The sequence below is a fragment of the Strigops habroptila genome, chromosome 1 (genome assembly GCF_004027225.2).
Source record: "Strigops habroptila isolate Jane chromosome 1, bStrHab1.2.pri, whole genome shotgun sequence".
Lineage (NCBI taxonomy): Eukaryota > Metazoa > Chordata > Aves > Psittaciformes > Psittacidae > Strigops > Strigops habroptila.
The window spans coordinates 114901603-114926388 of NC_044277.2; the positions used below are offsets into that span (position 1 = coordinate 114901603).

At 41.6% G+C, this 24786-nt stretch overlaps 2 long non-coding RNA genes across 3 annotated transcripts; one reads left to right on the forward strand and one right to left on the reverse strand.

Annotated features, from left to right (window-relative positions):
• LOC115613787 lies at positions 1-24539 on the reverse strand. Its single transcript, XR_003993522.1, has 4 exons — positions 24529-24539; positions 21010-21019; positions 9118-9122; positions 1-324 (listed from the first exon to the last, which is right to left on the reverse strand). It is a non-coding gene; the product is annotated as an uncharacterized LOC115613787 (long non-coding RNA).
• Positions 1270-2922, forward strand: LOC115613792. 2 transcript variants are annotated; one of them, XR_003993523.1, is made up of 2 exons: positions 1270-1301; positions 2798-2922. It is a non-coding gene; the product is annotated as an uncharacterized LOC115613792 (long non-coding RNA). The 2 variants fall into 2 exon arrangements; XR_003993524.1 differs by lacking the exon at positions 1270-1301 and adding an exon at positions 2423-2673.
• Positions 24540-24786: the final 247 nt, after the last annotated feature.

The following is a 24786-nucleotide window of genomic DNA, read 5'->3' on the forward strand; positions in this document are numbered from 1 at the left end:
GCAATGCTGCTTGGATAACACAGCATCCCCCTCTGGGAAGCTTCCTTCTGGTCAGTGGTGTAAAAATAAAAAGCACTGTTGGTGCCATTCCCCCTGGCACATCATTTGTGCATCAGTTTAACAGATTGATCATGTCGAAAGTGCTGTTGCTGTGTGTTTTGAGGCAGGTGGACAGGGAAGAGGAGCTCCTGCCCAGGCTTTTGCATCCGCAAGAGATAATAGCAGCGTATCGCCCCGTTGTATGCCTGGGTAAGGGTGATGTGCTGTTATCTTACTTACACTTTAGTTAAAGTCAAAGCCCCAGAACACTTCAGGTGCAAAGTACTTGGCTTTGGCAGTGGATGATCCTGGGAGGTCCCTATGGAGGCTACCAGGCTACTGCAGAGCAGGGAGTCAAACCGAACCCCCAATCTCTTCAAGCAGAAACTGGTATTTCAGCACAAGTTTTCATGCAATAAATTTCTGTGTAAAAGTTTGACAGTTATGAGAAAAGTTGTCGAGAATAAAATGGCTGAGGGCAGTGAAAGGCTGACAGAGAGATGTGTGGGATGCTGGAGCTGGTGGCAGGAACTGGAAACTTATGTCACACTGTGGGTGAGCTCATAGAGTACCTCAGTTTTACATTTCCAGGACACGAGAGTAATATGGCAGCCGAAAAGAAAAGATTTTCAACTGCTTTGCACAATTTGTTTTTACTTTTTATCTTTTCAAAACAACACTTTGCTCAGCCTGACAAAGTTAGTACAACCTTATGTGCTTGTTTATATTGTTTCCTAACTGTACACTCTCAACTCTTACAAGTTTTCAGGTTCTTTTCACGTTTTGTGTTCTTCTAAAATCTCAGTTACTGGAGATAAGGGGCATCTTCAGCATTTTAGTTTCTGCTGTATTTTACAAATCTTAGCCAAAAATAATTTCAAAAATCCTCAACTACAATGTTTGAAATTCATTCTCATAATTTGAAGGATGGCACTGTATTTTCCAAATTATTACATTGATGCTGCGGAAAGGACTGAAATGCTCAAACCCTATAACTTTCATTCCAAGTATGAGTTTTATGTTCTGGCATATACAGACCTGTGCAAATATTAGTCTGCATCTAACCAGTCTGCTCTAAACATTTGCTGTACCATTGATAACTATCTTCTCTTTGCAGTTTTTAGTTATCCTAAAGTTCTGCCTTTTTGAAGACAACCATTAAGTCTATTCAGCATTCAAATGAAGCCTCTGCTGGTGGCTTTGCTTTCCTCCTTTTTACATACATAAGCCTTGAAGCAAAATATCCTGGATATGGTGGACAGGTAGGTGCTGCTTAAATACCAGCAGATGTTGCCTGATGTAAGGACAGGAGGTTTGTGAGCTTTGCAATTTTATCACGAGTTTCACCTGATCAGTAATCCAAACACACACATATAATCTGACAGAACTCTGTCGTGTTTGCTGTGGTTTATCTTCAGTCAAAGAGTAAATGGGTAAATAGTATCAGAATACTGAGCGGGCAGCCAGCAAGGACAGTGCTTATACACCTGGGAGTATAGTACAAGAAGGAAACACAAATGCATCATAAATCTGTATTTTAGAGCTGCAAGACACCCATGCTCACAGCTAGCACATTTCAGGATGTTGAATTGCTTATATTGAATACCCATAAGGATAAGCAAATTGGTGATTACAGCATCTGATTTACACTGTCACCATGCCACATGTCCTAGAACATTTAGTCACCTACTTTACACTTGTACAGAGATACACCAATTTTAGGAGCAAACATTTAAGGTGATGCTTTTTTTTTTATTATTATTTTTATATGAGGCTCAGCACAGCAGACTGTATTTGTGTTTTGGGCATTACAGGAAAGGGCATAGGCTGTCAAAAGGAAAAACTAACTAGGCCAGCTTCATCTTACTGGTAGCCACAGAAAATATTTAAGCTATGAGATGGAATTTAGTCTCTGGGGACTACTTTAAAATGACAACAGCTAGCACAATCCCCTTTTGGAGCCAAAGTACATCAGCAATGAGGACTCCCTCTCTGCCCTGTGCAGCCCTTTAGAATCCAGCTTTGCTGTTTGTAAAGCATTTGTTTTGCAGCTGGGATCTCTTTACACTCGCTTGGCAACTGTGTTCTGGCCATGCTGGCATCTCCTCAGGCTAGCAGCCTGCCTTGGTTCTCTTTTTTGCTGCAGCCCTTTGGAATGGAAACCAATTGCAGTTCTGCCATGTGAGTGCAGGAGCATTGCCAAAGTCAGACAAGGAGAAGAGCTCATCATGTTGTCTTCTGATGGTCATGTGCTGTCTGGAAGTAGGTTAGCATGGATGTTATGCATGATACCCCAGTGACAGATGAAGTTCCTTAGGGGCGGCTCTGGGGAGGGAGGGAAGGAGGTAGTGCTGCCCACTGGTCCCTGTTGGCTGCTGGGAGACCCGTGACTGCTTGCCACTTTGGGGCGATGAGCGCAGAGACATAGTGTGTCCGGGGCCTGGCAGCCACTTTGTCATTTAAACTGCTTCACTCACAGTAGCAGGAGACAAAGTTAATGTTCCCCTGGGGAGAAAGAAGGTGGTGGATGTGCAACCACAGCTCATTGCCATCACCTTATGAGGGTGACATCCACTTGTGATGACAAGAGTGAATGATGCAAGTTCACGTGTTATTATGGCAAAACCTTGTCAGGTTTGTCCAGATTTTACCTTTTAAAGTAGAATTTGTTGCTGTTTGACTTCTGTCTTTTCTTCACTGCTGAACTGGGAAGGGGCAGAAGATGGGCATTCAATCGTGGGGGCACAATTTTCCCCAGATCCAGATCAGAGACAATTCAAATGGCAAATGTAAACTAAAGGGGGAACAGGGAGAGGCAGCAGCTGCCAAAGCAGAGCCAGCTGTGGCATCCACGCTCCTGCCCATGGGGGACACCCTGCAATGCTCTCCTGTACCGGAGGAGAGAGGAAACCTGCACCCGCCACCCCACCAGCATTTGCTGCCTGGCATATGCTTCAGACCATGACTGGTTTTACTCACCTCTTGCCCCATGACTGATGGAGATTGGCTTTCAGGAAACACCTCACACCTTTCTGGGCAGTCACACATGTTTCCCTGTCATGTAACTGCTTGTCTCTGTGCCTGTTATGACCTGGAGTTTTAGTGGTCTTTTAAAACTGCTTTCTTCCAGGTATTTTTGTTTGGCATCAGAATTTATAAGGGTGAAAGATGATGATGAGAAATTGCATTTTGGAATATTCTTACTCTGGCCTCTCACTGAACTTCTCAGCTGAATGTCTCTTAGTGAGATCTTTATTTAAACTTATTTAAAGATGCTGTGATCTGCCTTGGTAACATCTCATTAGAATGCCAGGAACAAGATAGAAACAATTAAGATCAAGAGCTGTGCAGCGATTTCTATTTCTGTGCTGCAAGTGTATGACATTTGCTCTCTCCAGCCCTCATGCCACCACACACTGGACCTCTGGAGGTCCCTTCCAGCCTAAATGAGGCTCTGATTTTAAAACTGCTCAAGCACAGGCTTTTTATACAAGGTTCTGCAGCTTGAACTGAGTTACATGTAATGAGGACATTTGTTAAACGACATGTCTTTTTGAGGTATGTTGTTGCTTTTAGATTCCTTTTCATAGATGTTTCCTTGAATAAAATATCCCACAACCTATGTTCCAGTCGCATAAAAGATTTATGCCTGTCTTTTTCTGAAATGAGTGAAGAGAGGCATTCTGTATGGGAAAAGGAGGAACAAACCTTTATATTTTTCCTCTTTAGATTTAATTTATCACCATGTTGCCTTCTAAATTATATGTGCATGGAAAATTTAGAGACCTCCTTTGCCACCCTTAGTGTCTTCTTTCCTTTCTTCCTGGAAATGAACATATTTTGGATATTTCCATTGCTCTTTCCCCAAAATAAGAAAACAACTAATGTAATTTTAACTACATTTTTAGTGTCTCTTTTCCTTATATGGTTTACAACAACTCAGGAAGGGGGGGAATTTTCCGTAGGGAGGCACTTCCACTGGAGGAAGCAGTCTTCAGCAGATGCCCAGTTCCTAAAAGAAAAGTTCACACTTTGTAAATAAATAAGAAATCAGTCATGACTAATTCAGTGGCCTCAGCCACCATGGTTCCTGGTGGGAGTGATGTGGGTGTGGGTGCCCCATGGCAAGCAGCCCTGCCGAGAAGCCAGCCCCATAGCGCACCAGAACTACACTTCCCAGGATGCAATGGGCTGACACCACACGCTTTTGGGTCATTTCAACAAATAAAGATGGTTTAATTCAGAAGTTTGGTTTTGCTAAAAAATGACGACATTCAGGTTATTCAACATATATGTTGAAAAAATCTGTTTAAAAATTTGTTCTTGTGGGAAAACTGTTCCAAATTTTTCTCCCTGCTAAAGAACGTTTTCCAAGCATTGGTCCTTCAGGGAAAATTATTTATTTCAATGAAGAAAGGCAGTGACCTCCATGAAGAACTACCTGTATGCTGGATTGGAACCCCCTTGGATCCTGTGACATCTTGGAGCAGAGAAGGGAACCTGCTGATTCTGTCTGGCCCAGGCATCTCCCAAAGGCACAAATTTCCTTTAGGGTCAGGGACTCTGCAGAATACACGTTCCAGCTACTCTTCACATACCTGTGTCTTCCTGCTTCCCCCTCTGACCTGTGGGAGAGAGAACAATACCAACCCCATGTCTCCATCCTGCCTGAACATTTCCTTCAATGGAAATGTTCACTGAGTAATTATCAGCCTTTGCATAGCCATGAATTTCTAAAACTCCCTGTACTGTGTGGACTTCGCTGGCTAATAAACCAGTTATTTTTTTACAAAAAGAGAACACTTTTTAAAGCCTGTTCTCAGAAAGGAATAGAAAGTAACACACAATTAATTGCGAATTTAATAATTTAGATGCTTAGGGATCATCAACAAAACAAACCATACTGTGAATGCTATTCAATAAACCACAGACACTGAAGTAAATCAAAGGAACTGAGCTGCTCATAAGTAGAGTTGAATAAATTAAAAATTAGGACAGTGTCACAGAGCAACTGGCTCTCTGCAAGCATTGGTTGGGAATAAATATTTTTTATTCGCAGCAGAGGGCAGTTCTCACTGTGCCAGCATTAAATAATAGTCTTCCCTCAGTGATCCCACCAAGAAAGCAGAATTGATCTGCTGAGAACATTTTGCTCTACATCAAAGCAGATTTGTAGTATGAATTTGACAGCAGGCTGAAGGAAAAGTGAATATTCCCCATGAATTTTCTGTGGAAACCCAGTTTCAGAGGTGACTGGATGTGCGCATCCTAGATCTACATCTCTCTCTCAAAACGTAATGGACATAATGATGGTAATGGACATATAATCATAGAGTGTGTTGGGTTGGAAGGGTCCTTAAAGATCACTTAGTTCCAACCCCCCCACAGGAAGGGACAGGAAGGGACACTTTTCACTAGACCAGGTTGCTCAAAGGCCTATGTCTCAGGTTTTTTGACAACAAGACACACTGAAAGACAAAACCCTGAGTACATATCGCTATCCTCCCCCAGTAATCTGAAACCTCACTGACCCCTCCAGCTCCCTTTGCCTCCCTGGAAGGACCAAAACCTGCACACCCAGGGCCGTGGGCTTCCCCATCACCTCCCATGCCATCCCCAATCATTGTGCTTCTCAGTTGCTCCTTGTGCATGGCTCAGCGGCCAGCATCCCTGTGGCTCTGCCAGAGCCACCTCTGCCAGAGCCACCTCTGCCATCCAAACCTGCCCATCTGCATCTTCTATAGCATTAAAAATAATCTCATTTTGTTGATTTCATGTAACGTGCAGTTTTTAAAGCTAATATGTAAAGAGGATGCAATAGCTGTGAGAGAAACAGCAGCCACTGTGGAAGACAGCACCAAATCCACAGGTTGAATTTCAAATGTGAAGAAAATGTGTATGGCTGAGGGCTTCAGCCACGGGAAGGAACAAGGGCTGCTCCTCTGCTTGCCTGAGCTGTTGTTCCCACAGCAAGGAAGTAAAATATTTTAAAAGGTTTTGTTTTGATTTAAGTCCTTTGTGCACAAATTTTGCAGGGTGGCTCCCAGCTCTTGCATGGGGAGCTGTGTTGAGTAGCTGCTTACCTTGGGGAAACTCATTTTGAAGAATTTCTAGCATATCTATCTCCCTTTGGACATCACTTTTTCAGGCTGTTTACTCTCTCTTCAAATAGTAGCTGTTAGATACACTGATCCTCTTAAACGTTAGTTTTTAGGCCTATTTTATGCTTTTATAGTGTGGGGAAAGAATAAATACAGTACCTATGCTGTGGCACGTGGCATTGCCTGAGTTAATCACTACTCTCCCACTGTTAATTCCTGAATAATCATTTTTCCTCCTTGGCTGCTCTCAAAAATAGGGCTGAAGTTTTTCTAGGACTCTGGCAACTTTTTCTCACTTATTCAGGGGCCATTTTATATTTGCAACTTGTGTTTTGTCTCCTGCTCATCTTCCATCCCTGCTGCATGAGTAGCACATGCCCATCTGCACCATGTGAGATTATGTGCGCCCCTACAAGGTCTGGCACCTTACTGCTATTGGCAACTTGGCATCATAAGTTTGGCTATTTGTTGAAAATTAAATCCTCCAGATTCATTTCCATTTGCGCTCACTCACTTGTAGGCTAAATGCCTTCTGGGTGTAAGAGGATAACGTTGTATTGAAGTAATGAAGAGCTGATGCGTTCCAGGTGGGACATCTCCATGGTTTCTGCTCTACTTTTCATTCCTTCCTCCTGTGCATGTTGCCAAAAGCCAGCTTTTGCTTCTATGATAAAGACCTGTATGCAATGCTCAGACAGATTCTTTTCCTTTCCTCTCCGCATCTGCCCTACTTTGGGAAGATGATTTTATGGGTGTGGGAAATGTGGTGCTCATTAGCCTATACCTTAGACAGATATGGTTAAATTGCCCCTTCCTCCCACCTCCTAAAATCAATGTGACTGTATGTCTGCTTGCAGACATGTTATAATGGATGTCAAACTTTTTTGCTAACATTCTTTACTTGCAGGGACTCAAAAAGCACTGGAACATGTGCTGTAGATGCTGCTGTTTTGTTCAGTGTGATGAGCACCCTCAAGCCTCACATGCCTTGCACCCATGCAGGGCCCAGGAAGTCCACAGAGTTGCTCGCAGGAGCAAAAGAAGCAGCAGGCAGCACCTGTGGCAGAGCATGCTGAAGTTAGTAAGAGTCTTTTAAGCCCTTGCCTTCATTTTTTGTCCTGCTCTTTAGCTTTTGCTCTTCAGTGCCTACGAACCCAGAAGCATGCAGTGGTTATTTGCTCTTCCTGTCCTATACCTGCTCAGAGGAGGCTGCCACATGGGTGTGATGTCCACACAGTGCTCTGCACCAGGGCTGAGTGCTTGGCTCTTGGTGCCCATGTCTACTCTCTGCAGCCTAGGCCAAAGGCAATCTCCTGGAGCAGTGTGGTTCCTTTGCATGCTCATCTCCTAAAACTGATGTGTAAAACACCTCGCTGGATGCACAGGCAGTTCCTTTTATTCTGATTACCAAAATGCTACCTGGAAATATTAAACTGGGCAGTACAGTAAAGCGGAGAGGCATAGATAGCGCATAGCATTTTTATATAGTCAGTCACTTACCTTGCACCTCTCTTCTATTATTTTATGATATAAATAAAGGCATTTTTCCTTCCACAGCCACCCACATCTTTTACTTTATGTTGCAATGGGCTTAGAAACCACTTGGGGGAACTTTTCCCATTGCAGTTAAGTATAGATAAGGAAATTGTGTTGTCACAAATACCTACTGATCTGACTCAGCTGCTTTTATGAGCACTCAGTGTCATAGAAATCCAGCAGATTTCACTAAGAAATGTCAGATGCTTAGGACACTTGCAAATAAAGCACTTGAGATTCCCTACTCTGATCATATTGTTTAGGAAAGACTGGATTTAAGTGAGTGCCTAATTACGCATTGGATTGGCACTGAAAGACCTTTTTTAAAGTCTTGAACTGTATCACGACCTACAGAAATGGGGAAATGTTATTTAGTTGCTAAATAGGATTTTGTAGTGCTGTAAGAAAACTAGTGTGAACAGTTAGATTGATGTCATGCTAAAAATGGTTCAATACATACCAGTGTAAGTCCAGTAGGGCTTTTTCCTTTAAAACTCCTTCATTTAAAATATTGTTTGGGCTCTCGTAAGCAGAAGGTACGAATGGAAGCTGGAATGAGCAGCAAGAGCAAAGCAGTGTCCTTCTCCCACCGTAGTGAGGCAGAGGCGCAGCAGAATCACCAGGTGGAGCTCTGCCCCTCCGTTCCCCATGCGTTTTACAAAACACAGCTTCTAAGGCATGTCCTTTGAATTCCATTTTCAGCGCTAAATATCGTTGTGCTGCTGTGCCCGTGCAGGGGGTGCGCAGCGAGTGAGCCGGACCTGCGGGAGAGGGGTTTACAGGGAGACTCTTTTGGGAAGGGGGGCTGGGGAAGGCTCGCGGTGGGAGGCATGGGGACATCTGCGATGGGCATTGGGGTTTGCAGGTGGGCCTCCCTTTCCCTGAAGGAGCTGTAGATTCCGCTAGACACTTTCATTGTCTGCAGTGGATGTTTTCAGCGGGCTGACCCAGCTGACACAACAGTCCCAGCCATGCCGGAGCCACCAGCACTGGTGGTTTTCCTGCGAACCAGGGGACACAGCACTGAGGAGAAGAGAGGAGATGAGGAGAGGAGAGGGAAGGGAAAGGGAAAGGAAAAAGGAAAAGGAAAGGAAAAGGGAAAGGGAAAGAGAAAGAAAAAGAGAAAGGTCTTGATGGCCTGAACTGCTACTTGTGTGGAAAGTGGTTTTCATCTGTGCCTTCTGACTGTGTAGCTGTGGGAGATGCCTACCTTTGAAAGAGGGACAAGCACATAATCACCATTGAACATCAGGCTCTCTAGCCTGCTGCTTTCCATGCTAGCCATAGCAGCCCTCCTTGACGCTGTGCACAACAAGGGCAGCACTACCCAGGATGGGCGAGCACCCCAAGAGATGTCCTGAGTCTCATTTTAGCCACTTCTTGAATCATGACCAGTGCAGATGACCCTTTCCTCTGGCCTCTTCTTTTCTTTTGGTGTCACTGACCCTTTTAACATTCGTTTTCTCATCTCTACTCTTTCACATGGTAGTTTAGGCAGGAATTATGCCTAACAGTGTTTTATCTATTTTTTAGCTGCCATGTTTTACTATGGGAACCATGCTTTTGGAGAATCAGAATCAGGGGGCAGATACAATGCCATGGAAAGGTGGCTTTCTCACAGTCCACAGGATATGTCCTTGTGGGCTTGATAGCAGATGTGTTCCCTACTCCTCAGCCTGGTCTGGCCTGGTAGGGCAAATAGTTTCTGGAGCAATGCATTTGATGGTTGTAGAAAATGTTACCCACTAAGCCAAGAACAGAGACAGTCCCAGGAGAAGATGTGACAAACATGAGACCTGTGAGGAGATTTGCTTTTTCAGATGGCAGAGGACAAATAGAGCACTTGGAAGTCCAAGACGTGTATAATCAGTTATTTGTATGGTTGGGTTTGGTTTTTGTTTTTTTTTTTTTTTTTTGGTAATAAATATGATTTTGAGATCCTAGTCAGGTCACTGGATAAACTTCAGAGACTCCAAGGGCAGCTGAGCTTATGAAGCCTCCCTTGGTGGAAGGTCATCACTGGGATTTGCAGGAATTTGCACTGCAAAGGCTTGGCTTTGACCAGACCATCAGGGGATTTCTCCTCAGGAAAAACAACAGATTGGCGTTTGGTATCTCTCTGGTATGGCTTTACACAGTTTACAGGAATCAAAAGGCATTACCATGCTAGAGCTCAGAGGCCTAGTGCTGCCTGACCAGCTCTGGCCAGGGCTCTGGTTTGCTCAGCAGCATCAGGGAAAAGAGCAAGAAACCCCTCAGCTTCTGTCTGGGACATCTTGGGAGGCTGAGGGTTTACATCATCCTTTAAAATGTTTGAGTCACAGCAAACATTACATCTATTATGACAAATCTTTGAATAGAGATTGAAATGATCATTTTTCTTTTCTACCGTAGGAGTATACGTTTTTCTTTGCCTCGCAGTCTAGAGGCTTAGGGTTGCCTGGTTACTCTGACTCAGAAGCTCCGTGAGGTGTCTCTTGGTGAAGGAGCAGATACAATTTGGCAATTAGAGGAGCTTGATTTGTCATCTAAATGTAGAAATCCTTAGGAAAAAATAACCATTTGAAGAGCAGTTGTACAGAAACCGCAGTGAGAAAACTCTCAGAACGTGCATTGGTACTGAACATTGCCGGTTTGCTTATTGTAGAGGCACGAAGGTCATTAATATTATATGCAATAATTAGGATATCTTTTTTTCAGTGTTCAATTAATAGAATCCTGTTCATAGCATATATGAATTGCAAATGTGATCAGAAAAGCATTTTTGTTGAAGAATTTCCCCATGGACTAATGCTATAAAAAGGCTCCATTCAGCCGGCAATCTGTTCATCTTGGGCTGGAGTTAAAGGAACATGATGTATTCAGGTGAGGGCCATAGCACAGCCATCACAGCAAGCTGAGAAGTGTCTTACCTGCTTAAGTGTGCATGTGCGTACATACATATTTATATATATTATACGTGTGTATAAATGTGTGCAGATGTTCTTATGACTATACATGTGTGCTGATTTGGGAAACCTGTGCTTGCAGAAATGGTTTTATTTTGTGAAGTATTTCCTTTAGAACTGAAGCCATGTTATTTTAACAGTTGCTTCATAGATGCCCTTTAGTTTTTTGCATTCTGATGAATGGCAGCAAACACTTTAAGAACAAGTAGGGGCATTTAATGGTCGGGAAGGTGGGGAGTATTTGTGGAGAAGTGAGATCTGTGGACTGACAGTTTTGCTTAGAGGTCCAGGGAGCAGAAAGGCTCAGCCAGTGTAAACTCTAAAAGGTCAGAATTTGATTTAATGAACTTAACCTTCAAGAAAACAAGCCTTTTTCATGTAGCTATCCCCCTAGGCTCGCTTCATTCAACTAGCAATAAATGCAGAACAAATAGAATGACGAAGAAGTCTCATTTTGTAAATCTTGCCATGTTTTTAATCAAGTGTTGCCAACTCATTTTATAGATGAGTTTTAAGATTAAATTTTGGCTCCCTAATGCTGTATCTAGGAGGGGTAAGGTAAATCTACAGCACTGCATGGTTCCTTTATATCCTTCTTTACGCCCGCTACTGTAAGCTACATCACTGTCTGAATCATCATCTGTAACTTCCGCACCAGATGTGCTCCCATAAACTCGCTTTGAAGTGAGTGAGTCTGCTCAGTTGCAATGGACTATTGGCTTGAACACCTCCATGCTGTTGGGATTTCCTACTTCCCACAGTCTGCTTTTTGCAGGTCTTAAAATGGAGTGGCTGTAAGAGAGAAGCAGAAAGCAATAGGTATGATGTGCCTTCTTGTTATTAAAAATAGGGAAAACTCAGGAAAAACATACATTCCCCAGGATTATTTTCAGTAGTATGTAAGTGGCTGTAACAAACATTTTATATCTGAAATGACGAAACTGTTAGGTAGTCATGATATCATCAGGTTCTTGCTAGAACTTTGACAAAGAAAATATATGCCTCACTAATCTCTTACTTAAGTGTTGTTTGCCCAGAGAAGCTGTGGATGCCCCATTCCTGGAAGTGTTCAAGGTCAGGCTGGATTGGGCTTTGAGCAACCTGGTCTAGTGGAAGGTGTCCCTGCCCAGTGAGGTGGGAGATGGCAAGCAGGGTGGTGGCTGGCATGGGTGATTGGAAATAATGGCAGTGAAAATTAGTACCACCAGTTAATAAATAGGTATGTGGTTCAGATGCCAGAGGTGGATGGTCAGTGGCCTGTGGCAGCTCCTTGGCAGCTCCTCTCCCATGTGCTCTGAGTGGCCCTCAGACCTCCACAACCTCTCATGGCTGACAGGGTCCGAGCCTTGGCATTGTTGTGCTGAACCAACACCTGCGCCCTCCCCACTGCTCAGCATGGACTGGCAATGGGAAAAGGAGCAGGGAGAATTAGATTAAAAAGAAATGGCATAAGACATTATGGTTTTGTTGTTGCAGATCACAAATCAGCAATCTGCCCATAACCAGAAAAAGGACTTAAAATCTGATCACCACAACAAAGCAGGATTAACAATGGGAGAGTGAACATCAATGATACAGTTACTCTGAGTGAGCTACCTCCCAATAGGCTGGTTATTCTCTAATGACCTATTAAAGCATTATTTGCATTCTCACATGAGGATCCTCCACTTGCTTCTTTACTGAGCCAATCTATTGGGTGAGATGTACATGGGATGCAGAGCTATATGGAAGCCAGTATAATACTTGTGTTTGTACAGTAAGATTCACTCACATTTAACAACATTATTCCAACATTATAACCGCTGTTATAGTTTTGACTGATATATATCTTATGTCCTATTTTCTGAAGATAATATCTGCGTTAACTCTCAAGGAATCCCAAAATAGAATGAACTTCACCAACCTCTTTTGTATGTTTTCACTGACCTCATGTATGTAATATACTTTGTCTCTACAGATAGTTTATTTAGGAGGATGTAAAGAGAAAACTACAAATCAGAGATTCATTATATTTTTATTCCTGTCTATAAAACCTTTTTAGTTATTAAGATTTATGTTTGCCTTTAGTCAGAAATATGGTCTTTCACATCTTTTGTCAGTCATCTTTTGGCTTACTGAAGTTGCCACAGTAAAGAGATACTTCACATTCCCAGGTTGTCTTTCTCCAGCAAATGACCCAAACATAGTATTCATAAGATTTCAGTGTTCCCTATTGCAGGGGAGGAAAGACACAATAACACTGAAGTGGACAGCCGAAGGATAAGAAGGATCTGCTTTTACATCAAATTTCTCACAGCATCAAGTTCTTCTTTGTCATACTGCAAGTACCACAGTAGTCCAAAAAGATTCATTTAACAAAACCACCTGAAATACAACAAACACAGAGACAGAAAAAGCTTTCAGATGCAAACCTGAATAAAACAAATTTACAAAGTATAAAAGAAAACACAATGTAGAAGAGACTGACTTCTCAAGCCCCGAGGGAACAACACTTTCCTTTCAGAATTAGGTACATACAGTTACTGCGGTGTTAGCCTAAACTGCAGCCTTCAGAAGGATCAGGCTGGTGGCAGGCTGCAGAACTTGTTTCTGCACTTTAATTTTAGTACAAGGAAAAAGATTTTAATATTGCTCTTTCTTGTCTAACGAATGATCCAAGTTTTTCACATCTTTGGATGGAAACATGCTGGGCCTATTTTTTTTCTCTAGTCTATGCCCACAAGATGCATTCAGCCTCCCAGTGGAGTAACATTACTTGAGGCTCAGAGAAAGAATAAATAAATTAGTAAGAGGCAGTTGCATGAAATATATATACACATATATAGCTGTGAGGTCCTGGCCCCATACTTGGAGCTCCTTTTTACAGGCTGATCCAACAGCCTGGTGCACTGCTGGCTTCCTGCTGTGAACAAGTTTACCCCTTTTTAGTCACTTCATTACATATCTGGTGCATAATATTAAAGATGTTCTCAGCAAATGAGAAGAATTACAAACACCAGTGATGACGGAGAAATAATCAAGGAGAAGGAAGTTTCTAATGGGAAAATGGAGCCTCCCACAGAGAATTCTGCTTAAAATATCATCTTTTACTAATTGATACAGTCACTGGTTGTTGGAGATGTTTTGTTTTGCACCTGATTTAAACAGAGTTTAAAGAGTACTTAGACATGGAATTTGAAGTGTTTATTTTTTTCTGAGGCAGTGTTGTAAAAAGAGTGTTTTAGAGACCCTGGAAACTCATCAGCCAAGGCCAGCGATGCTCGAGCTGTGTGGGAAAGGGTTGGGACAGTGCAGTTGCATATCACTAGGTGGCCTAGATACTCACCCAGGTATATCCACCTCTGCATATAGGAGAAATTGTGATGATTTCCTGGATCCTTACTTCCCAGAGACCAGTGGTGCTGGAAAAAAAGGAGGAGATGAGGAGAATTAACTCACCTGCCCAGTGAAACCTGCAGTGAGGTGGGCATGGACTTGTCAGATGATTGCTGAAGAGTGTAACAAAGTAAAGGCTGGGTTTCCCAGGCTCCTTTAAAGGACTAAGCGCACATTGTAGTGGGTTTTCTTGCGCCTGAAGTTGCGAATGCAGAACGACAGTTTTCACACAGGACCCCCTGGGACCCTTGAATTCATTCCTGACAAAAAGTAGGCTGCATGCATGTGTTGCTGCATGTAGGAGTTAGCTGTTCCTCTGCCACGAAAGTATCCTCCTCAAAGTTATTTTTGTATAGCCACTCTATCTCTCAGTATGTGCAAAGCCTCAAGTTTTAATTGCCTTCTGATTGCCTTTAAGATTCATGTTTTTATGATCCTCTTTGCAGCTATTTAATTCATATAAACCAAAGCTGACTTTTTCTACCTAATAGAGTCTCTGCATTAAAGTAAGAAAACTAAAGAAAGACACACATTTCTATGAAAGAACTAACTACTTATTTCAGATGTTTTCCTGCATTATTATTTAAGGGTGTAGGAGGAGGGAGAGAGGGAAGAAACGTGCTTCTCTCTGATTCAACCACAGAGGTGCAAACCACGAGTGAAGCTGCTCCTCCAGCTCCCTTCCTAGCAAACAATGGTTCTTTGACCCAGCTTAAGTTCACTTTTTCATCTTATTATTGACTTCCTCAGCATTAACTTTGAGGAAGAGAAGTAATGCCATGCAGTGCTCTAGCTTAGTGGGAGATAGCAGCAATAGCTACAGGAAGCTTTTTTAAGCCTTTCTGAAAGCAACATATTAAAGGGCAAAAGCTAAGCTACAGCGGACGCTCATTGTGCCAGGACAATAGCACAGATACCCTCACTGGAGCTGGTTAAGATTTTCTTTCATGAAGCCTTTCATATTGTTGTCAAAAAATGCCAGCCCACTGAAACTTTTCATGGCAATGTACTGATGTACTTTTCCTCAGTAAGAGCTTCTTTAATTCGTAATATACACCCGGTCAAACAAAGAGAAGATAACTCACCGCGATCCACCGATGTTGCCATGATCTCCAAAGCTACAGTCACTCCTAGATTATTTAATTAAACTTGAAAAGAACCACATAAGCAGCAATGACACTCTCCACAGAAGAAAGTTTTTATTTTTCCAGCTCTCCTTTGTCCTTCCCTAACAGCAACACACTGTGTGTCGGCTCAAAGAACATATGTCTCAGAGAAGCTCTGCCAGGAGGAAGGAACTTGGATTACTGTTGCTAGAGGGGCAGAGCTGGGGTTTCCAAGGTATTTTAGCTATGTATTTCCTTACTTTCAAAAATGCTTATATTTCTTTTAGATTTAAAATAGGGGCTGAAATCATTAGTTGCTACAGGTCTGCTTGTAACTTAAACATTTTAATTCACTTCAGGCTGTTGCCATACACAATGAACTTTAACTTTGTTTAGTAAGATCTTAAGAACATAGTATATTGCCAGCATCAATCAAGACTAGAGCTTCAATGGCATAGTCATCCATGACACTCATGTACAGAAGGTAGAAGCATTTTGTATACTGGAAACCTCTGAATGGGAACGTTAATGCCACCAGAGTATTTCTTTACTCTGGAAGAAACACTGCCAAAGAGTAAACCCCAGTAAACTGAGACGGAAGAAAACTTGAATTAGTATCTGATGTCAAAGTATGTTGGAGTAGACTGGCTTCTTTTTGCATAAAAGGATTTCTAGAACAACATTTCAGAGCTTCTCAATGTTTCGCAGTCTCTTGTCTAAAGGTCTGCCTGCAAAAAGCAGCAGTTCACTCCATAGTGACTCACTTTAGTAAATAGAACACAGAAAACCTCCCCAATGGCGCTTTATTCTGAGTCATGTTTCTCCAAAGTAGCATCTATTCAATGTGTATGGACTGACTGTCATCTCAATCAATTAAAATTTGGAACATTGCATAAATGTTACTGGAGGAAGGGTGTAGCCTAATAGACCTGTACCTGCAATGGTGGTGGAATATATCTGCATAACAATGAGGTTAACATACAGTACTAGCCTCCTGCTTTTAGAGCTTTTGTTTGTATTAAATTGCTGCTTCTATATGTCAGGGTCTTTAGGCAGTACGTAGGAGATAAATCAGGGTAGTTGGATTCAGTTGTGTATATATGCCTATGTGTGTATTTAAATGCATTATACACACATATATACATACATGTATATACATTACATATATATACATACACATGCACAAGCTATTTTTCTACATAAATTACTTTGGTTGGCTATTCATGAAAGTATGGTACAAAAGAGAGCTTGAAGACTCATAGCAGAGTTTGGTGTGCTGCTGGCTGCCTACAGTAAGCGCACCCACAGAGATTTTGGCTGAAGTCAAAGCAGCCTTCATGGGGCAAGAAAGCCTGTCATAGCAAAGAGCCCAGGGTGGCCAGCAGGCAGGCAGGAACCGTAGGCATAGGGGCAGAGTTAAGAAGAAAGGCTTTACTTGCCTCCCAACAGCAAACTAATTGAATTAGTGCAAACTCGAGACTCCCCCAAACTTATATTAAGTGTTTGAAGCTTATTCAAGATAAGAAGATTAAACCAGATAACAGTTTAACAATTATAGTTATTGACAAACCTGACATAAACAGGCTTTGTTGCTCATAATTAAGTAGTAATCTTGTTTAACAGTATTCTGGGAAGGAAATGTGGCTTTCTCAATAAAGATAACAGTGGTGGCTCTTAACCCAGTTATACCTTAGACATGTACAAGGTCAGCATTGATGTTTGAACTTAAACCTTAACTTCCTTCATGTTCAAAGGAGAGCAATTTGTATAGAATCATAGAATCATTTAGGCTGGAAAAGACCCGTAAGATCATTGAGTTCAAGTGTCAACCTAGCACTGCCAAGTCCACCACTAAACTGTCCGTAAGTACAACATCTACGCATCTTTTAAATACCTCCAGGGGTGGTGACTGAACCCTTTCCCAGGCAGCCTGTTCCAATGCTCTACAAGATATTTTAGGATGTGTTTTATTTAATCTCTTAGATGTGGAGTTTAGCAGGAGACTGTGTCCCAGACTCCATCAACTATCTTCATTCGATCTGTTTGTTAAGGGGACCTAAGGAGACTCACAGATAGAGATGTTGGCTCTTACTCAGAGGGATACGATCTTGAGTAGTCTTTGCAAAGAAAGTTGCAAACTTCCCTGGTTTCCTCAGTTCCCTCCCTCATCCCTCCCACACACCTTTCCTGGCGGAGTTCTCTCTCTGCTGCTTTTTTTCCCCAACAGCAGGGAATCCCTGCAGCACAGGAGAATCATGGCTTCTCTTGCCTCCCAGTATGCGATCCGGCTGGAGCATCATGTGAAGGGATCATCATCCCAGTGAACCATTGTGATCTGTATGGTAGGTTTGAAAGAAGGCTCTGGCTCTCACAATGAGCTATTTCACCTGCCTGCCCTGGGTTCAGCCTTTTCAACAGGACATGATGCCAACAGTCCTGTGCTAGATCTCCAAAAGAGGTGAGAGTAGCCTGGATGGCTGCAGCAAAGCACTGTGGTGAAAGAGCACAGCCCGAGGCTGTGGAGTCATGCTGCCATTTGGAAACGCTGTGCCATTATTGTGCTTCTGAATGAGGGAACTGACACAGGAGTACTGTCCTTGAACATTCAAGCATAGTTAAATAAAGGTTTAACTGAGAAAGTATTTGAAAGGAGGTCAGGTTTCACCTGCATGTGGGTCCTGGTATCTGTTTCTTGAATAAGGCCATCAAGAGGAATATGGAGTCATGGTGCTCAACCACAGTGCATTACTGATGCATACAGTTTATTACACTGATGGTTGCTATGGACTGCAGAGTTATAATATAGGGCAAAACACAGCATGCATGTACAGAGAAATGTATGGATATTCATTTCTCAAAGAAAGAGTATGATATTTAGCTGAGTGGTGTAAAAGATTGGCTTCAACAGTAGGCAGGCCAGCTATGTGTTTCAGGAGGTGTAATCACACTGCATATATCACACCTGTGTTATGGCATATAAGTTTTTGAGGAAGAGAAAGAACTTAAACGGCTAAGTAGATGTGCTGATTTAGCTCAGTGCAAAGTGACATTTTGGGGGCAGAAAGAAGGGGTGGTTAGATTTCCGAGTGGGTTGGAGTGTGGTGTACCATTTGCATCCCCACCATTGATAACGGGGGATTTCAGCCACTCACTGTAACTATACAGTAGTTGTCCAGCTATCTGCACTTGCTTATGTATGGAGCATCTTTTAAGCCTCACTTCATATTAAGCATGACCTGCCACAACATTAGCATTATGATCCATACACTTCATGGATATCTGTTTTCACTGTCATACAGATTTTCAACCTTGGCAAATTAGAGACCCCAAATCATCATATACACATTTAATAGTTTCTACTGCTGGAATAACTTCTTTACTACTGAGCAGTTCAGACCTGTGATTAATAGCCTTAATCTTCACCTCACTATACACATATATTTTACCTGATACTGATACTATTCTCTCATCATTAGTTTTAGTAATTTAAGGTATTCTTTCAATATTTAAAAACTGTATCGGTTTCAAGTGAAATTGCAATCCACATGTTATTTAAGTCATTTTAATCTTCAAGTCACTTTATATGACATCATTTCAATTACATCCTTGCTCAATATATAGAACACTTACTCATAAAAGAGAATGAGTTAGTCAGACGTACAGAGTTTTCAAGGTCACTATATTGTTAATAAAACTTGTTAACTGACAGAGGCATTAGTCATGAAGCTGAGTAAATGCAATGATTAAGCCACTCACAGCTCCTCGCCATTCTGTTACATCCTGCCTTCTAAAGAGAGCATTTTTATTTTGGGGCCTGATTTAAACCTACTTAAGTCAGTGGAAAAATTCCCTATATCTTCACTGGGCTTCATATCAGACTGCCACCAAATAACAGAAACACAATCATAGAAGGAGCAGACAACAGGTTGATAACTCAGGCAGACTCCTACATATCAGCTCCTGGCACAGTTTGTAGCTGTAACGTTCATCTCAGCAAAACAGATGGAGCTTGACCAAGCTCTAGGTGGAACTGTAATTACAATTTATTCCTTCAGACATCCCTTCCTGCAGAAAGCACAGAATTTCCCTGCTGCAGAAAGAGTGGAATGATTATTGTTTGGACTTGATGGGGGTTTGTTGATCCCCCAGTGGTAGGCTGTTACTCATTTGCTGGGTGCAAAGGACTAAATGAGAGTATACATGCAACACGCAACCATACAAAGTGTGCAATAAACAGAGTGATGAATAACCAAATGGAGACACTTCAGTTTAATGAAATCCCCACTCAGCTTCTGGTAGAGATCAAAACAGATCAGCTCCCTTTTAGTGATAAGAAATACATTATTTCTGTACACATTACCACTCTATGCTGAATACTAATGAGTACTATGTATGTGTGGCCTGTATTTGCTCTGCTTTACTCACTGAAAGATTAGGTATTTGAATGATCCTTGCCAAACGAAAAGTTGAGAGGCTAGAAAGAAAACTAAGGCTTTGTCAGTGCCAATATGCACAATATTGGATGAATCACGTCCTATGTGGGATCCCACATCTCACCTAGTATGAGACATCTTGGATACTTCTAAATCTGAGCTAGTCACCCTGATCTCCCTTGGAAAAGGAAAAGATGGCAACTTTAGAGTGTCATTTATATGATCTCCTGTAGGCATTGTCCTTAAGTGTGAAGTCAATTATGTCATGGGCTCTAGTGAGTATACTGAGTAAATCTTCATTGACCATGCAAGGGTCCAAGGACGACTCACTTATATGTAGGTTTCCACATGGTGAGATTCATTCAAGACAGTCCCGCCCAAGAGCATCTGCTGCTGGGTACCACGAGGTAAAAGAAAGAGCAAGCTGCCAGTACACATTGCCACTGAAATAGGCAGAATTCTCCCTTGGAAATGCTGAACCACTGCAATACACCCCTTGGAAGGAGAGTCTGACACAAGAGCAAGGGAGCACGGAAGTCCGCTACAAGGAGACTGTCCACTGCAGTCCCATGTAGAAGCAAGGGACTGTCTACAAGTGAAAATATCCAGTTACATGAGCAAGTTGCTAAACAAAACCATACTTACACAATGAGTATATAAGGTGGCTACAGACTCCAGAGAGCAAGGCATTACATACACTGGATGTAGTATGTAATAGTAGTGGGGATTACTATTGGATAGTAGTGGGGGACAGGTAGCACTTCAGCCAGAAAGCTGATCTCGTTAGCACCAGCAAGACAGCGAAGTTTTTGTCATTAGATGGAGCTGTAAAAAACAGAGTATATGAACAGTATCATCACTGCAGAGGGTCACACCGCAGAGGAACAACAGCAGCAAGGTGAAGGGATGACTCCTCCTGTTAGTAATAATAATAAGGGAGCATTTAATTCAAAATCCAAGTCATTTGAAAGATGTATCCAGAAGGTACAACAGACAGCAGCAAAGACTTTGCCCTGCTACAGCCAGCTGCTACTGAAACAGCTTTTTCTAAACAAAGCAATTGTTAATCTAGCATGGTCCTAAGAAAGGAATATCAAGGTTTTGGGAGGTAAATCAGAAAGCAGCAGTCAGTGCACATGTTTAGACTGCTGTCAGCAAATCAGCTAGGAAATGCAGCTATATAACTCTGTTAAGAATTTGAAGTTTATGTAAACCAGCATGGAGTCTTCCTACATTATTGTAGAGTATGCGGTTCATTAAACAGTATATGGATACACACAAACTTCAGTTTGGTCAGCAGAATTATTTTAATCTCTTAAAATCATTTTGATCTCTTTTGTCTTTTAGTTTTGCCTGAAACTACTCTTAACAAATCTAAAGCAATATCTTAGTAGGCAAATACAGCTGGGAAAGTGGTGAACAGATTTTTTTATTGTTAGTGATGTGTTCATTATACTCATGTGAGAGTAACCCCTCTTCTTCTTTTTGCTTTTGTCTTTCCATAATCCTAGGCTGTAAGGACTAAAAAAGAAATTAAATATTTAGACTTATTTTTGCACATTTTTTGTGCATTTTTGTACAGTGCCTGGCACAGCCTGAACTGATGCAATGATAATGCACTTAGAAGATCTAGAAAGGCTGCGGGGGATGAGGCAGAGTTCAGCCAAGTGGGCAGCAGGGTCTGGAGCAAAAAGTGGAGTGGGGAGAGGAGAATTGAGGGCAGAAGTCAAGGTGAGGGGTGAGGAATGTTTGGGATGTAAGGATGGAGCATGTGGTCTGTGCTAACTGAAATGATTTTGAAGCCACAAGAATATAAAAGGCAGTAGGGTTTTGCTAAGGCACAGGCACAGACCTAGTGGAAAAGGCACCAGAAAACTGTAACACAGAGTTTCTGTGTCTGAGACAAAGATGGAGAAGCTAAAAATCAAAGATGAGGAAACACGTGGGAGAGGCAGGGTGAATAGGATTTTTGAGAAAACCTAGATTCTTAGTGCTTCTAAGTCTCCCTTGTTTTCAGAGTCCTGCTCAGAGCCTGTGTTAGTAAATGAGCTTGTTTTGATCACTTTTTGGAAGAGAAGAGAGGGGGAGAAAATGAAGTCCTTGAAAGAGATCAGTGAGAACACTAGAGAGGAGGATGACGAAACGTAAAGCTTTCTTACAGATCTGGGTTTACTTTGCATGAAGGTTGTGACAGTGACATTAAATACAAGTAAACTGGATGCTAATGACAGATTTGATCCCCACATTGTGCCACAACTATCTTTCTCTGAGAGGAGTCAGCTCTGTTTACAGAGCCCAGCTGTTTTAGCTAAGGATGAGGAGCAGACTTTGATATTATTTCTTTGAATTTACTTGGCTCTATGGAATTGAACAGAGATGAAGAGCTACTGAAATTAAACAGACGTACAAAACTGTACCAGAGGTACCAGAGACGCAAATACCCGAGACCATCCTGTGACATTTCGGTAGTATTTGGAGAAGCAAGGAGGATTTTAATTTGCTCTTCCTGTGTACACAGGAATGCCATGCTAGCACCAGCAAGCTGTGCAGGTGAGCAAGGGAAATTCTGGAGAACTCCTGACATCCATGCTAAAAACCAGCAAGTATTCATTTCCTATGCCTGAACAGCTCAGGAGACTGTAAGAACTTTAATACAAGAAAAGGTCACTTCAACTTTGAGTTTGTCTGGGGTTTACCTCTTTTGCTAAGAAAAACTGTAAATTATAAAAAAGCCAAGAGGAAATTTCATCTAGTATAAAATTGCTTATATTAACCAAACTTCCATAACTTGCAAGTTCATAATCACCTTCTTTGTGGATCAATATGCATTTTACTGCCATTCAACACTATACATAATCCATTGTCGTACAAAAGATGAGGCGTGGTATCATGCATGTGCTTCTTAGTGCTTTCAGGAGTATCAAGACTGTAAGATTTTGACTGCATCCTTCTTCGTACCTTTTGAAAGTAGTCAGGTCATCCTCACACAATGATGGAAAATTAAGGCATGGGGAGCCTAGGAGCCACAGTGGTATCTATGTAAAAAAATCTGCCCCTAAGTGATTTGCCAAATATTGCACTGGAAGTTTACAGCTAGGCAGAAAAGTGAATGAGTGTGGCTTTGTCCTAGTTATCTCTGGTTTGGGGCAGGGGGAGATATTTTACGAAGACAGCTCTAGTCTGTATGGCTTGCATGTGATTTGAAAATTCAGTGAAATGCTTGGAGAAGATGAGGATAATAGTGCTGCCATCTGCCCAGGACTTGAGCTGGGGAAACTAACTCCGGGTGATCAAAGGGAGCTGAATAGCCAGGAGAAAAAGCTGAAAAGAGCTTTAGTTTGAAGCACAATGCTTCTGGCCTCTGGCTGAAAAGAGAGCAAAACCAAGCATAAGCCACTGCGACACTTCTAATGAAAAGGGGAACCTTTTGTACTACCTGCAGGGTGGCAAAGGGCAGTAAGCACCTGGTGAGACCACCAGCTGTAAAGCAGGGATGTGAATGGGCAGCAGCAGCTCTTGGGATTATGAATGCTTTTTTGTCCTTAAGGGTTTTGTATCAGGCGGATTGCTGACAGCAGGTTTCTGTTTCTCTTGTATGAATGTGGACCAAATCCTGACTTAACACAGGCCAGCTTGTTTGGCGGCCTAGTTAAAATGGGCTTGTGGTCTCTCCATCCCAGTCTTGGTGAAAAGGTATCTGTCTATGCTGTCAAACACATTCCCTCTCCTGTTTGGCTCTAAAAACTCATTGCTGGTAGTCCAAAATGCGTTGATTCTGGTTATCATCAATGTGCTGTTCAAACAGTTTCCCATGCCAAGAATCCACCTGGCTTAGCACCAGCCAAGCAGTTAGCATCTCCAAGCAGTTGTACGAGGGCATGGACTCTATTGCTAAATTCACAGATTTGCTATTGCCATTTGTAAAGATTTGTCACACCATCAAAAACAATAGTCTTTCAGGCTGGAGTTTTCAAAGAAGTCATTGACTTTAAAGAGGACTGGAGACTAAGTTCCTTTTCTGGTGGCTTTGAAAATCAGTAATTTCTATGCTAAGAATTAACCAACTAATATTTTTGTGTCTCATTCAGTAACTTGATACCTCCTGTCCTCCAAGTCTTCTTTTGGGTCTTACTAACTTTCACTAGAAAATGTGTTTCCCATGCAAGGAGACAAGAAAAAGCAGAGGAAAGTAGGAACTCTGCATTAATAGCCCCCCAAAGCTGCCTTGTTTTTTTTCTCTAAATGTATTTCCTTTTATAACCTGTCTGATACTCTAAACATGCACACATTTTTGAAGTAACATTATCCCAGTAATTTACTTCCACAGAAAGTCAATTTAATATGAAGCAAAAGCAGGAACAGCTTAACAGCAAGAAGAGTGCCTTGATATATACACAATCATATGGATGCATGGATCTTTAATAGATATATTTATCTGTTATTATATATTATTATATATATAATTATATATAATTATGTATTATTTTTTATATATATATTTATATAATATATATGTGCAGAAGTTGTTTCTGCACCTTCTGTTGAAATCGATCCCCACTGGGTCAAATGCACCCCTAGTAAAAATTGGGTCAAAACCTACAAGATATGTACTTGTTTCAGCTGGAATCACAGACATGTTAGACAGAATGTACAAGGCAGTATTTGATCAATCAGAAATGTAGTAAATTTGTCTCTAAACGCCTTAATTCTAAAAATAATCAGTTCTGAATGGTAAAGTAATAAGCAAAATCCTCATTGTTTGTTTTGCTTTCTTCCCTAGAAATGCCAGGGTTTTCATATTTTCACTATCATGTCTCCAACGAAGAAAAATGAATATTCATTTTTATCTCACTGGTTTTCTATTATTATCTGCTAGTCCACTACATTGAATTATAAAGTTGTTCCCAAGGAATTAAGAATAATATATACATTTTTAAGGTAATACGTAAACCACTAAAGTAGGTGGTTTAGCAAGTAGTTTAGCTTGCACGTAAAAACACTTGTCATACATGGACGAGGTGGTAAATCCAAAAAACCCAAACCCTACCTAGGCACTCTGTTTTTGTAATACAACAATTCCAGTTGTAATGTAGATAACAAACAGTTGAATGGAAAGGTCATGCAGTGCACAACTGCCATCTACAATTCATCATAAATCCAAGAAGCAAAGGTACATCTAAATAGCACTTTGAAAGTAACAAATGTAGCATTTCTTACTTACTGCACTTTCTTGGTCATTAAACCAGAA